Source organism: Tachypleus tridentatus, chromosome 12 (genome assembly GCF_004210375.1).
Source record: "Tachypleus tridentatus isolate NWPU-2018 chromosome 12, ASM421037v1, whole genome shotgun sequence".
Lineage (NCBI taxonomy): Eukaryota > Metazoa > Arthropoda > Merostomata > Xiphosura > Limulidae > Tachypleus > Tachypleus tridentatus.
Window position 1 is genome coordinate 86,365,067 of NC_134836.1, and position 12,660 is coordinate 86,377,726.

The following is a 12,660-nucleotide window of genomic DNA, read 5'->3' on the forward strand; positions in this document are numbered from 1 at the left end:
ATTTATAAAATACAATGTGATAACTGCCACGACTTCTATATTAGAGAAACAAATAGAAAAATGGAAACCAGATTCAAAGAACACAAAAAGTCACCTGCACACGTTTTCGAACACTGCAAATCAAATAAACAGAACATAACCATAGAAAACACCCAAACACTAAATAGAGAAGCAAACATAAACAAACGCAAAATTAAAGAAGCCTTCCTTATATAACAACTCAAGTCCAAAATAAACCAATACAAAGGAACACCTTTATACCTATATTAATAAATATATCCAACATCTAAGCACGCCCTCTACATTCCCACACTCAATTACACAACCGCCTTCAAACACGTGGTTAGCTACCGGTCAGTAAACCTTTCTTTCTTTGTGAACCTGACGATGACCAAAGATTTGTTTGTTTGTTTTGAATTTCGCTCAAAGCTACTCGAGGGCTATCTGCCCTAGCCGTCCCTAATTTAGCAGTGTAAGACTAGAGGGAAGGTACTAGTCATCACCACCCACCGCCAATTTTTAGGCTACTCTTTTACCAACGAATAGTGGGATTGACTGTACATTATAACGCCCCCACGGCTGAAAGGGCGAGCATGTTTGGTGCGACCGGGATTTGAACCCGCGACCCTCGAATTACGGATGACCAAAGAGCTCGAAACGTTGTTCGGTCCTCTATCTGTGCCTTCTCTACCCATTCCAGCCGTTTTTTAAATATATAATATTAAACTGCATGTTTAAATTATTTTATATTTGTGAAACGTTAACCAGTGTAATTATAATATTAAAAACAAAAATACTCAGCAATATATAATAAAACTTTATAAAAATTCACATCAAGAAATAATTTTATAGATAAATGTGTGCAATGTATTTTTTTTATTTAGAATTGATGACAAAGCTGCACAATGGGCTATTTGTATTCTGGCGACCATGGGTATCGAAACCCAATTTTTAGCAGTGTGAGCCCGCAAACCTACAGCTGTGTCACTTGGAGTTTTTTTCATTTTCGTTTGTTTGTTTATTTGTTTTGTATATATATTAACGCTACATTGGTTCATCTACAATGTTTCCCAAGAGAAATCAAACCGCTTATATTAGTGTTCTAAATCCATAGACTTACCGCTGTCTCAGCTTAAAATACTGTTCTGATAAATAAAAAATATATATTAATAAGCGTTGAAGACAAAAATTAAACAACATATTAATGTGAAAAAAATTATATATTTTTATTTTTTCCAGCAATTCAAAATATAGTGTTTTTTTTCGATTAGAGAAAAAAAGTTAAAGATTTTAATGACCATTTTTAAAAAAATAATCCGTGGAAGTAAACACATACCAGATTGCTAAGACAAATTTAGATTAACTGTTTCCAAAATATTGATACAAGCAAATTTTACAAACATAAAATACGTATATAAGGAAAGCTGCTTTTAAAGCATTGTCTGAGAAAGTATTCAGAGAAATTTTAAAAAAGTCAATTTGCGAAACTAGGTAAAAACAAATTAACACAATAAATAAGGCAGAAAGTGGTTGAAGAACGACTGTTGAAAGTTTAACAGTTTAGTTGTGAATGGGAATAAATTATACCAGTACAATTGTGAAGTGACAGAAATTATCCATAAACATAATGAAGTGATGTTACTTGAGGGACAACACCATATGTTTTGATAGAACATTGGTCTGTCTTCTTCAGGTAGATATAAGCATTATCTATTATTTTATTATGATCCACAAAATAAAACCACTTCTTTACAATTATAAATTCTTACCTGTGAATTTAATAGCATAACAAGGTACAAACGGTGTTAAAGACAAGTCTGTAATAACAGAAATATTGAAAAAAATTTAATTTCTTTTTTTTTATAGGTGAAGATATAAAAAAGAATAGCCAAGAGGTTTGAATCTGTATGTAATACGATTAGTCTGGTTAACATGGGTGGAATATTTTTAATTATCAGCTGTTAGAGGATGCCACCAAATCAGTGTCAAACAAATGATAGCTCAAGATAAGAATTGTTATTGATATGGATAATGACGCAAAATGTTTGTAAGAATAATAATTTATAATTAGGTTTGAGGTTTTATATGTTGAGGTAAAAAACAATGATTATAGTTCATAAATTTCAGAAAGCTAATTCTAAGGTTATGAAAAAGATTTAATCTTAGTAACTTGAAATAATAAGTTCAAAGTAATGTGGAAGAGACTTAAGTTTGGGTTGTTAAAACAATTGCTTTTGATTCAAGATAGATATATTTCTATAAAAAAGAACGGAGAATATAAAACTTAATTGACTTACTAATGACAACATCAGGAATACAAAGAACAAGCTTAAGAGGCTCAAATTGACAAATATGATGGAAAATTTACAAAAATATAGAAAAACTGCCGAATTTGTTAAAAAAGTCATAAATCAGGAAGGACTTGCAAAAAAAACAGCTATCTAATAATGTTAAAACTATCTGCAAAGCTTTTTTATGTATGTCAAAACGTGTATGTACGTAAAATTCCATTTGGAACTTAAAGAATGACAATTGCAATGATTTTGTTGAGGACAATAAGATGCCTAAGTTTGCTGTCTTTACAAGAAAAGAAGTTGATAATATTTTTAACCTTAAGAATTCCCTGGGAAAAAATGGTGTTGAGTTAAATCATGCACGTATAACCCTTTCAAAGTAAGTAAAAAGATCGAAAGATTAAAAATTGGCAAACACCAGGAGCAGACAATGTTTTTCTAATTGCTTTAAAGGAAGCAATATATTAGATATGCAAATCTTTCTCTCTTGTACTTTTGTTTGGGCAGATTTTTGAGGATTGGACAGTTGCTAATGTTGCTTTTATTTTTTAAAAGAAGTGATAAGAGTTGACCCGGAAATTAATATTACTTATTTAATAGGACAAATTCTAGAAAATCTGATAAAAGAAGCTTTGCAAATTCTCTAGTTGAAGGAAATACGTTATCATAAAAGAGAAACAACATGGATTCTTTAAAGGAAGATATTTAGTCATGATCTGTTAACTTCATTATGTTTTTAAAGATTCCACTTGTTAACTGAATGGTAAAAATGGTGTGGGCATGATATAGTTAGGTTTTCAAAAGAATTTTTATAAAGTTTCACAAATAATATTAGTAAAGAAAATCAGACTGGTTTGGGCTGGGGATAAGACTAGTTAGTTAGACTGAAGACTACCAAAGGATAAATATCGTCGTGTTACTAAAGGCTAGTTTAAGATATGTACGTAAGTGCTCAGTACTTGAACCTTTGCTTACACTTATTTATATTAATGACACTTGCAGGTGTATAATTAGTATGTTAATAAATTAAATATCCTTTAATAGGATCATAAATTGTTAAATAAATAAGATATGTATATGCATTTTTCCCAGACTCGTGATCTGATATTATCCATCTATCAACATCTGTAGACTTGTGGCTGACATTTTTAGATTTGTTTGGCTTTCTACACGTCTCACCTGGTCTTGGAAAGCCTCACATCGATATAACAAAGATCACTGGGCACATTGAATTAGTCATTTCACTCTTGGTGCATACTTAACACAAAGCCCAAACGACTATAAAATTAACTGTTTGAGCCTGACAATATTACTCTAGAATGGTGATTTGGTGAAGGGATTTGCGGTAAGGTATTGTCAATAGAATTGTTATTAGAAACATTGGGTGTGACAGAATCTTTGTTACTTATGGCAATTGGACTACTAGTGGTGTTGTGATTGCGGTGGATATGACAATGTTCACCCTACAAGTGGCCTTCTTTATCTGTAAGTAGGGGTAGATAGTGAAAGATAGTCTCAGGGTCTTGTTAGTCCTTTTCTGGTTTCTGAACGAAATCTTAAAGTATTAGAAGATGTTATTTTCATGTCTCTGATGGGGCACTTGATATGGTAGTGGCATTTTTACCTTTTTCACTTTATCTCAGCTCAATTGATGTTTAATCCAGCACAGCTGGTTTCATAAATTCTGTACTAGGCAGGTTCGTCTCCAACTGGGTGGCAGAGAAAGATGGTGGTTCAATGATATTTAGGTATACTTGATGATGACTTCTGGATTAAAAGAGCGGCTGACAGTGGCCAAATTGGTTGGTTCCTATGTTCCTAGAATGAATCCATTAGTGACTCTCACAAGAGTCTGAACACCTGATGTGTCAGAAAACAGCACATATTCCTTATCAGCTTTCCTATGACAATTCAGTAAGCTGTGGGTACTATTGGATGTCTATCCAAGTCATCAAACAAGTAACCATGTATTGTTATTTAGAAGGGAAGGGCTAAACAATAAAATAAAAAATACAAACTTCTAGCATGTTCAGTGAAAAACGATATATCAAAAGGGTAAAAAATTTAATCTTATATAGAAAAAGTTGTGACTGATAATCTTTAGTCAAGATTTTTCTGACTGTCCAGAAGTCCAATTAGAACTGTAATTTAGAAAGTTGTAACATCCTGGTAACAAATAAAAGATATACTTTAAACATATTTTCAGGTGCCCAGTGTCAAAATATTGCCCTGGTCATGTGCCATCTCTACATGCATACATGTGTATAAAATATCTACTGAGTACTCCTCCACATCCTGGTCAAATATACTTCCAATTGTATCATTATCTGGTGACGACCACAGGTAATACCTTATCATCCATACGCACGAGAATATTTCACCATTGTCTGGCTGGTATAGAAACGAATTGCAGGCCATATGAGGAAAAGTATGGTAAACATTTAAGTATTGGCTCCTATACAAATAATTGAAATGAGACTAATTTCTGTAGACCCATCACCCTCTAGCTTGTAACTGAAGAAATATACAAACACAATCCTGCTTTTATATGGGTTCATTCTAATATACTTTACATTATTTGAAACAAGTGCAAAGCAATTATGCACAGGTGTTACCTTCTGCTTTAATACACATTTTGCTAAGACTACACTAACATGTGTTCTAACTGCAATTTAGACTGAAAGAAAAAATATTATTCACTAACATTACATAACATAGGATGACCCTGTGTGTTTCTTTTAATGCTGTGCAACCTCTAGTTACTTTTATTCCTTTAGTAAATAATCCAGTATTTATAACACATTTCAGTTTCCAGAACTGTAAATATTCTGCTGCCAGCATCAATGAAAATATTTCATATCCCATATCTTCCTCAAATCAACGACAGTATTTTCACTTCATATATAACTACCTTAATATTTGAATCAAATTAATTATTATTCATTTATCGCTATACTTAATGGACTTGCAAATGTGTCAGCGCCATAGCTGGTAAGAAGTTTATGAAAGTTATTTTTCGATATACACCATTGGTAATATAAAACTGTAAGTACACAAAGGGCAGATTAATTCATATCTGCTGGGTTTGATTATCTAAATAAAATTTTATTTTATATTCTAGTATTTTATCAAAAAGCAATAAGTACTGTATAACTTTAAACATCTCACTTAAAATAAGTGTTGGTCTTAAAAGAATGTGTAAATAGTGTGTGATAAATTGTTTTTTGTTTGTTTTGGAATTTCGCGCAAAGCTACACGAGTGTTATCTGCGCTAGCCGTCCCTAATTTAACAGTGTAAGACTAGAGAGAAGGCAGCTGTTTGTTTTTTGAATTTCGCACAAAGCTATTGGAAGGCTATCTGTGCTAGCCGTCCCTAATTTTGCAGTGTAAGACTAGAGGGAAGGCAGCTAGTCATCACCACCCACCGCCAACTCTTGGGCTTCTCTTTTACCAACGAATAGTGAGATTGAGCGTCACATTAGCGTTCCATTCAGTGTTCTCTCTGAGCAGCACATTTAATACAATATTTGTATCATTTCTTAACTTTTCACTATAAATACGACAAACAAAATTGTTTTTACGCTTTGGTGCATGTGCATACCACATCTTGGTAATTTTTCTAAAACTAGCTAAGGGAACCCGTTAAAGAAACAAAAATTGTATAAAAGGCAATGTGAGATAATGTTTCTTCCTCTCCTTTATTTTGTTATTAAAGCCTTAATGACCTAACTAGATGTTAGTTATATACTCTGCTTTGTGAAAAGTAATAATTGACTCATTTAACTGATAAGTACTTGTACCTTTAAATTCAAAGTAAAAAAATTATAAAAATGGAAATGTGTCTTATTTTAGGATGTTTTTATCCTTTTTCCTTAATTAGTAAGTAGTTCTTGAGAAAGAAAAACCTTAGGAAAGATTTGAAAAATTGAAACCCTATATCTTTAATATGCATTGTTAGAATCTTTTCCAGAAGACTTAAAAAGAAATTATAAAGTTAAAATCATTTTATAATGTTACCAGCTGTAAGACTTTCTTTGTTGGGGATGAGGACATCTTCGATTGTTGCTGTGTACTTGACATCTAGAAAGTCTTCTGTAGACCTCTTCATAAAAGAATAACCAATACAAAGCTAACAAGTGGAAGATCTTTTTGTCTCTGTTATAAGCATGAAGACTTTTAATACTAAAATCCGGTGATCATTTTCTTATAATGGACACAACCCATTGTGTAGTTGCACACCTAACAGCAAACAAAATAATAAATGGATGTAAAACCAGTTCAATAGTAAAGAACAGAATGTTGATAAATGGGTACTTTTTCAAACGAGGTTATTTAATTAGCATAGCCCTTCATGGTTCTGCTGCGAGACCTTTATTGCTTATTCTTTACCTGAACAGTTTTTATATTTTTTAAAGAGTAATATTTCCGTGATGAAGTTAGGATGTTTAGAAAGTCTGATTCCATTAAAAATACATATATATAATCTTCATATTTCTTGCTTGGTGCTTTAGTTAGAGAACCACGAGGGCTGTTGCTTCAGCCATCAGAAATGAAGCCCTTCTTTCAATTATGGGCAGTTTAAGAACTGAAACCAGAACTTCTTATATCTTGTTCATTGCCATGATGGAATTAACAGGCCAGTGGGCATTTGATTAGATGATAGCCACCTTAACTAATACCCATTTTGGAAGAAGAAACTGAAGACCCAAATCTACTTACTCTAAAGCAAGATGAAGTTTGACCATTACCAAGTAGCAAACGCCTGGATGTACATACTCTCTAACACATATAGGGTCAGCTAACAATACAGAATGATATATCAACATGTAGATACAGTTTGAACGGACATGCTCACATTAAAATTTTTAAAAACGACACCAATATTACTTTGTGTGTCCTTACTGCTCAGAAAAATAATTGGCCATATCAAGGAGAATTTTGGTAAAAAAAAAATAATTAGGTTTTATTTCGGTAGAGAAATTATATTAATTTACCAAATGGACTAAATTATGCGTGATCACCAATACCGTAGCTGTGTTTATGGTCAATGTAATGGTCAGTCCTGAAGAAATACATACACAATAGAAACAACTTTAGCTTTTCGTTGTTAAACAGGGTGTTCCATGTATTATGAGGGGTCAAAGTTTGAACTTTGTAATAGCATTTTTAGCATGATTACCTGGTCAAATGGTTACCAGAAACAGTTAAAGACATGTTTAATCCATAGTAAGCTAAAGGAATGGAAGCAGAATATTACCAGTTAAGGTGCTTGAAGGTAACTTCAACAGAAATATCAGTCACTAGTACATTATGCCTGAGACAGGATATTTACAAACACAAGTCACGTAACAAATTATAATTGTAATACCTAAGAGCCAGAAAGGAGACCGAAATTTTAGGCCTCTGAAGGTACATAGAAATTTCTGATAATGACTAGAGTGAAAAAGAAATGGTTGAAGCCACAATGAAAAATTCATTTTATGAGTACTCAATACATTCAATATTATGATCAGTGACTTACCTCTTAATTTTAATCCAGGTGAGTTATTATGGTCAGGGAAAAATTAAAATAGATTAGTCTTGGTAATGACATACGTGGATCTTTATTTCACACATATATTCTTCTATGTGTAAGTTTCTATCCTTTGTTGTTCCATTTTATAGCGTGAAACGAATCATTAGAATGTTTTAATGTTGTAAAATAAAATTGTAGAGTTGAGAGTAGTTATTCACAGATGGCGCGTTATGCGGCTGACATGGCCTGTTGGTTAGGATAGGTTAGGGTACTCGATTCGCAATCTGCGAGTTACGTATTTGAATTCCATCACTAAACATAATTGTATTTTCGGTCTTGGGACATTATTATATGACACTCAATCGCACTTTTCAACGGTAAAAAGAATCCCAAAAATTGGCAGTAAGTTGTGTTAAATAACTACCTCCCTTCTTGTAGGTCACTTCTAAATTAGGGACAGCTAATGGTATATATACAGGCATGTATACAGAGTGGTTGAAATTAAATCTTTTAATTTGTGATATCAAAAGCCAACCCATAATGTGTGAAAAACAATCATTGTGCAAAGTATGCTCATGTTACGGGGGTTGGGAGCATGTCCTCTCAAAAAGTTGTGAAAAAATAAGTGCTATGAGATTAAACTGGAAGCAATTTTACATGACATAAAATATTATAAGTTTCTTATGTTAATGTTTTCTTATAGCAAAGCTACATTGGCTCTCTGCCGAGGAAAATTGAACCCCTGATTTTAGCGTTGTAAACTTGTAGACTTACTGCTGTACCAGCGTGGGACTATAAGTTTCCAGTGAATGCAGTTTGCTTTCCAGGTACACAAAACCTGGAGGAAATGTTATTTTGGGGGAAATAATACGTTTCGAAAGAGTACTATTTAGATACAGACTGCGTGATTATGAATTTGGTGATAAAGAGCGTAGAGTGGCAATTTCTAAAGTGAAATGATCACAGATTGTACTGTAATAACGGTGCATATAAGAATAATTCCCTTCGTCCATTGATGAGCTTTGACAAACAAGAGACATTTATCTAATCCTTTGAATATAGCGATAATAACCAATAGTATACCGAACCTTTTTATGAACATTTAACATGTTTTAATGTATTATTTAAATTACTCTAAAACAAGCGGACTGTATTGCTGTTTGTCTATTGTTAAAATTTATCACCAACAAGTTACAACACCTACTGTAAAGAATTCCGCCTACAAGACCTGACAGTTGCAATACGGTTTCGAGATTCCAATCACAAAAGGCCAAAAGAATCAGATGCATACGACTACTTAAAGCCAAAAATGTTTAGCAGTTGTATAAAGAGATAGCACGCATGTCAACTGTGATACGATGTTAGAGCAGAAAAAAGGCTTGGGTAATTGTCAATGCTATCTATATCATTAAAGATATACAAACATATAGATTGTGTTGTTTGATTGTATGCCATATGCCTTTATTACAATTCAACTTTTAACTTTGGATAGGTTATTGCCTTAGGTGAAGCAAAAAGCTATAAAAGATAGGCTATCTTCGCTTTATCAACTGTGGGGAATTGAACCTCGAATTTTAGTATTATAATCCCTTAAACGTATTGCTTAACAACTGAGCAACACTTTAGTTAAGAGGAAACATAATGTGTATAATTTCATCTAATTTAGTTTTTAGCACTTATTGTTTTGCATAATGGATGACCTTGATAAACTTAATAATTTTGTTCCTTCTAATGTTTAAAAATTAGTTTCATACATTTCACATTAAAGACATAAACTCAAATAGAAAACAATTCATAATTTAAAATAAAATACTATAATTTTTAAGTAGACATCAGTACGCAAAGCGAAATACAAACAAGTTTGTTTTGTTTGTTTTTGAATTTCGCACAAAGCTACTCGAGGGCTATCTGTGCTAGCCGTCCCTAATATTGCAGTGTAAGACTAGAGGGAAGGCAGCTAGTCATCACCACCCACCGCCAACTCATGGGCTACTCTTTTACCAACGAATAGTGTGATTGATCGTCACATTATAACGCCCCACGGCTGAAAGGGCGAGCATGTTTGGCGCGACGGGGATGCGAACCCGCGACCTTCGGATTACGAGTCGCACGCCTTAATGCGCTTGACCATGCCGAGCCATGAAATACAAACAAAACTTATGTTTAGTAAAGACCACAGAAAACACGAAGCACAAATTTAACATGGCCAAGTGGTTAAGGCGCTCGACTCGTAATCCGAGGGTCCGTAGGTTCAAATCCCGGTCACACCAAATATGCTTGCCCTTTCAGCGGTGGAGGCATTATAATGTTACGGTGAATCCCACTGTTTGATGGTAAAAGAGTAGCTCAAGAGTTGAAGATGAGTGGTGATAACTATCTGTCTTCTCTCTAGTCCTACATTGTTAAATTAGGGACGGCTATCGCAGACAACCCTCGTGTAGTTTTGCGCGAAATTGAAAACAAATAAACAATACAAATTAAATAATTACATATTTACCATAAAATCATTGGACCAAATACATAACAATAATTGTAAAGCATTTAAAAGTTCATGTATGACAAATATGTAAGCCTTGTTCTTAAATTTAAAGATTAATATATAAATGAGGACTTGATATTTATAGTTGTAACACATATGCTATTGTTTTTTTGCTCTTAACTATAACATCTAAACCTACACAAAATATACTTAAAGTTAACTTAGTGTAAACAAAAGTTCTAACATTTAATTTACTCCAAAACTGGCCATTCTTATTTGAAATGCTATAATTACAATAAATGAAGAACAAAATACTGATATTACATAACTTATGGCTATTCATAACAATTTCCTTTACTTTTATTAAGCTTTCACGTAAACATGCACAAATACAAAAACTACATATACACATATACATATAGCTAAAGAACGATATAATCCTGTATATGACTCGAGTACTTTCGAAAGTTTGACCTTTATCGTCTTATATTAAAATTTACGCGTTTATCTCACATCACAAATACGTATACTAATATAATGTAAGGACAAAAGGCCCTGTTTATCCATCCAGGCCGTTCCACCAACCTTAATAAACACAAAATCTAAATAAGATACTCAGAAATTGGTTGAAAAATATAGAAGTTTTTAGTGAAGTTATACGTTAGTAAAACTGAAAAATCGGAGATCAGACGTGTCACAATAAAGATTGAGATCTTTTAAGTATCTTTATTTAACACGAACAGTTAAAAGCTTAAAAAATATAAAATGTTTATATGTGCTCTGCCCATTATTGGTACGGAAACTCGGTTTCTAACGTTGCAAGTCCGCAGATATATTGCTGTGCCACTGGAGGAAACAGGATCATGTACTTAGAATAGTTTTGAAATTCGCGCAAAGGTACCTGAGAGCTACCTGTGCTAGTCGTCCCTGAATTGATAGACTTGAGAGAAGACAGGCAGTCAACATCACCAACTGCCAACTCTTGGGCTACTTTTTTTACCAACGAATAGTGGGATCGACCGTTATATTATGACAAACACACGGTCGAAAGGGGCAAGCATATATATAACACACATTCGAATCCGCAAATCTCAGACTGCGAGTTTTGCGCTTTAATCATTAAGCCGTCATAGATTTGAAATACAAGAGTGACAGTGAACAGTGTACACCATAGACAACCGATAATAAGCACAAGCCAATTAGTTATTTTATTTTGGAGGTTGTATAATTATAGCCTGCCGTAATTTCTTTGGCTGTAAACTTCAAAATCCTTCTTCAAAGTTTAAAGGAATTTTTAAACTATTTATTGCTTGTTTAGAAACTGAAACAAGCTATAATTTTGTGACATTTCATAATAGTGACTGGTATTTTTTGTTGTTTTTAATACATATTTGAAAGCTATATGAATTCGTTTCCTGACACCCAAGTTTACCAGAAAAGAATCAGTTATATGTTCAAGTAAAGAATAAAATGCTGTTTACGAAAAACAGTGAATCCGTCTTGGTTATGATTTCATACTTTTGACAGACGAAAAAATCAGTTTTAGGTCTCAAGTACAGGCAATAATACTAAACATTTTTTTAAAAAGCACGTAAAAACGTGGACAATTAAATATGTCAAAACAAGTAATTTGTAAAACTGAAATTAATTCGAAGAAGAAACAAAGTTACTGTTCGTTTTATATCGTATTTTTCAACTCTTCATTTTATTGTCAATTCATGATTTCGGTACCGTTAGTACTAGGATAGAGAAAATATGATATACATTTTTAGCCCAAACGAAAAACTTATATTCGTTGTGGATATTCTAAAGACTACTACTGGTTTGTATTTTGAATTTCGTGCAAAGCTACTCGAGGGCTATCTGCGCTAGCCGTCCCTAATTTAGCGGTGTAAGACCAGAGGGATGGCAAATAGTCATCATCATCCACCGCCAACTCTTGGGCTACTCTTTTACCAACGAAGAGTTGGATTGACCGTCACTTTATAACGTCCCCACAGCTGAAAGGGCGAGCATGTTTAGTGAGAGGGGATTCGAACCTGCTACCCTTGGAGTACGAGTCGAGCACCTTAACCACCTAGCCATGGCAGGCCACTTTTGACGAAGGAAACAATTACTTAAAGTTCGAGATTCAACTGTGTTTAACCTATGGAGTAACGTGAATGAACTTATCGCTGATCGTATAGTAAAAAACAAAGTAGAAGAAAATAATTCATCCTGTTAATTGGGTTCTCAAGTAATTGAATCAGCCTGTGTGAACTCTTAACAAGAGAAGAGAATTATTTGGACTTTTAGAAAAAATGCGATTTTCTATAGTGTAAAGATAAGAGCTTTTGTATATACGCTTAACTTATGTTGAATATATTATTCTA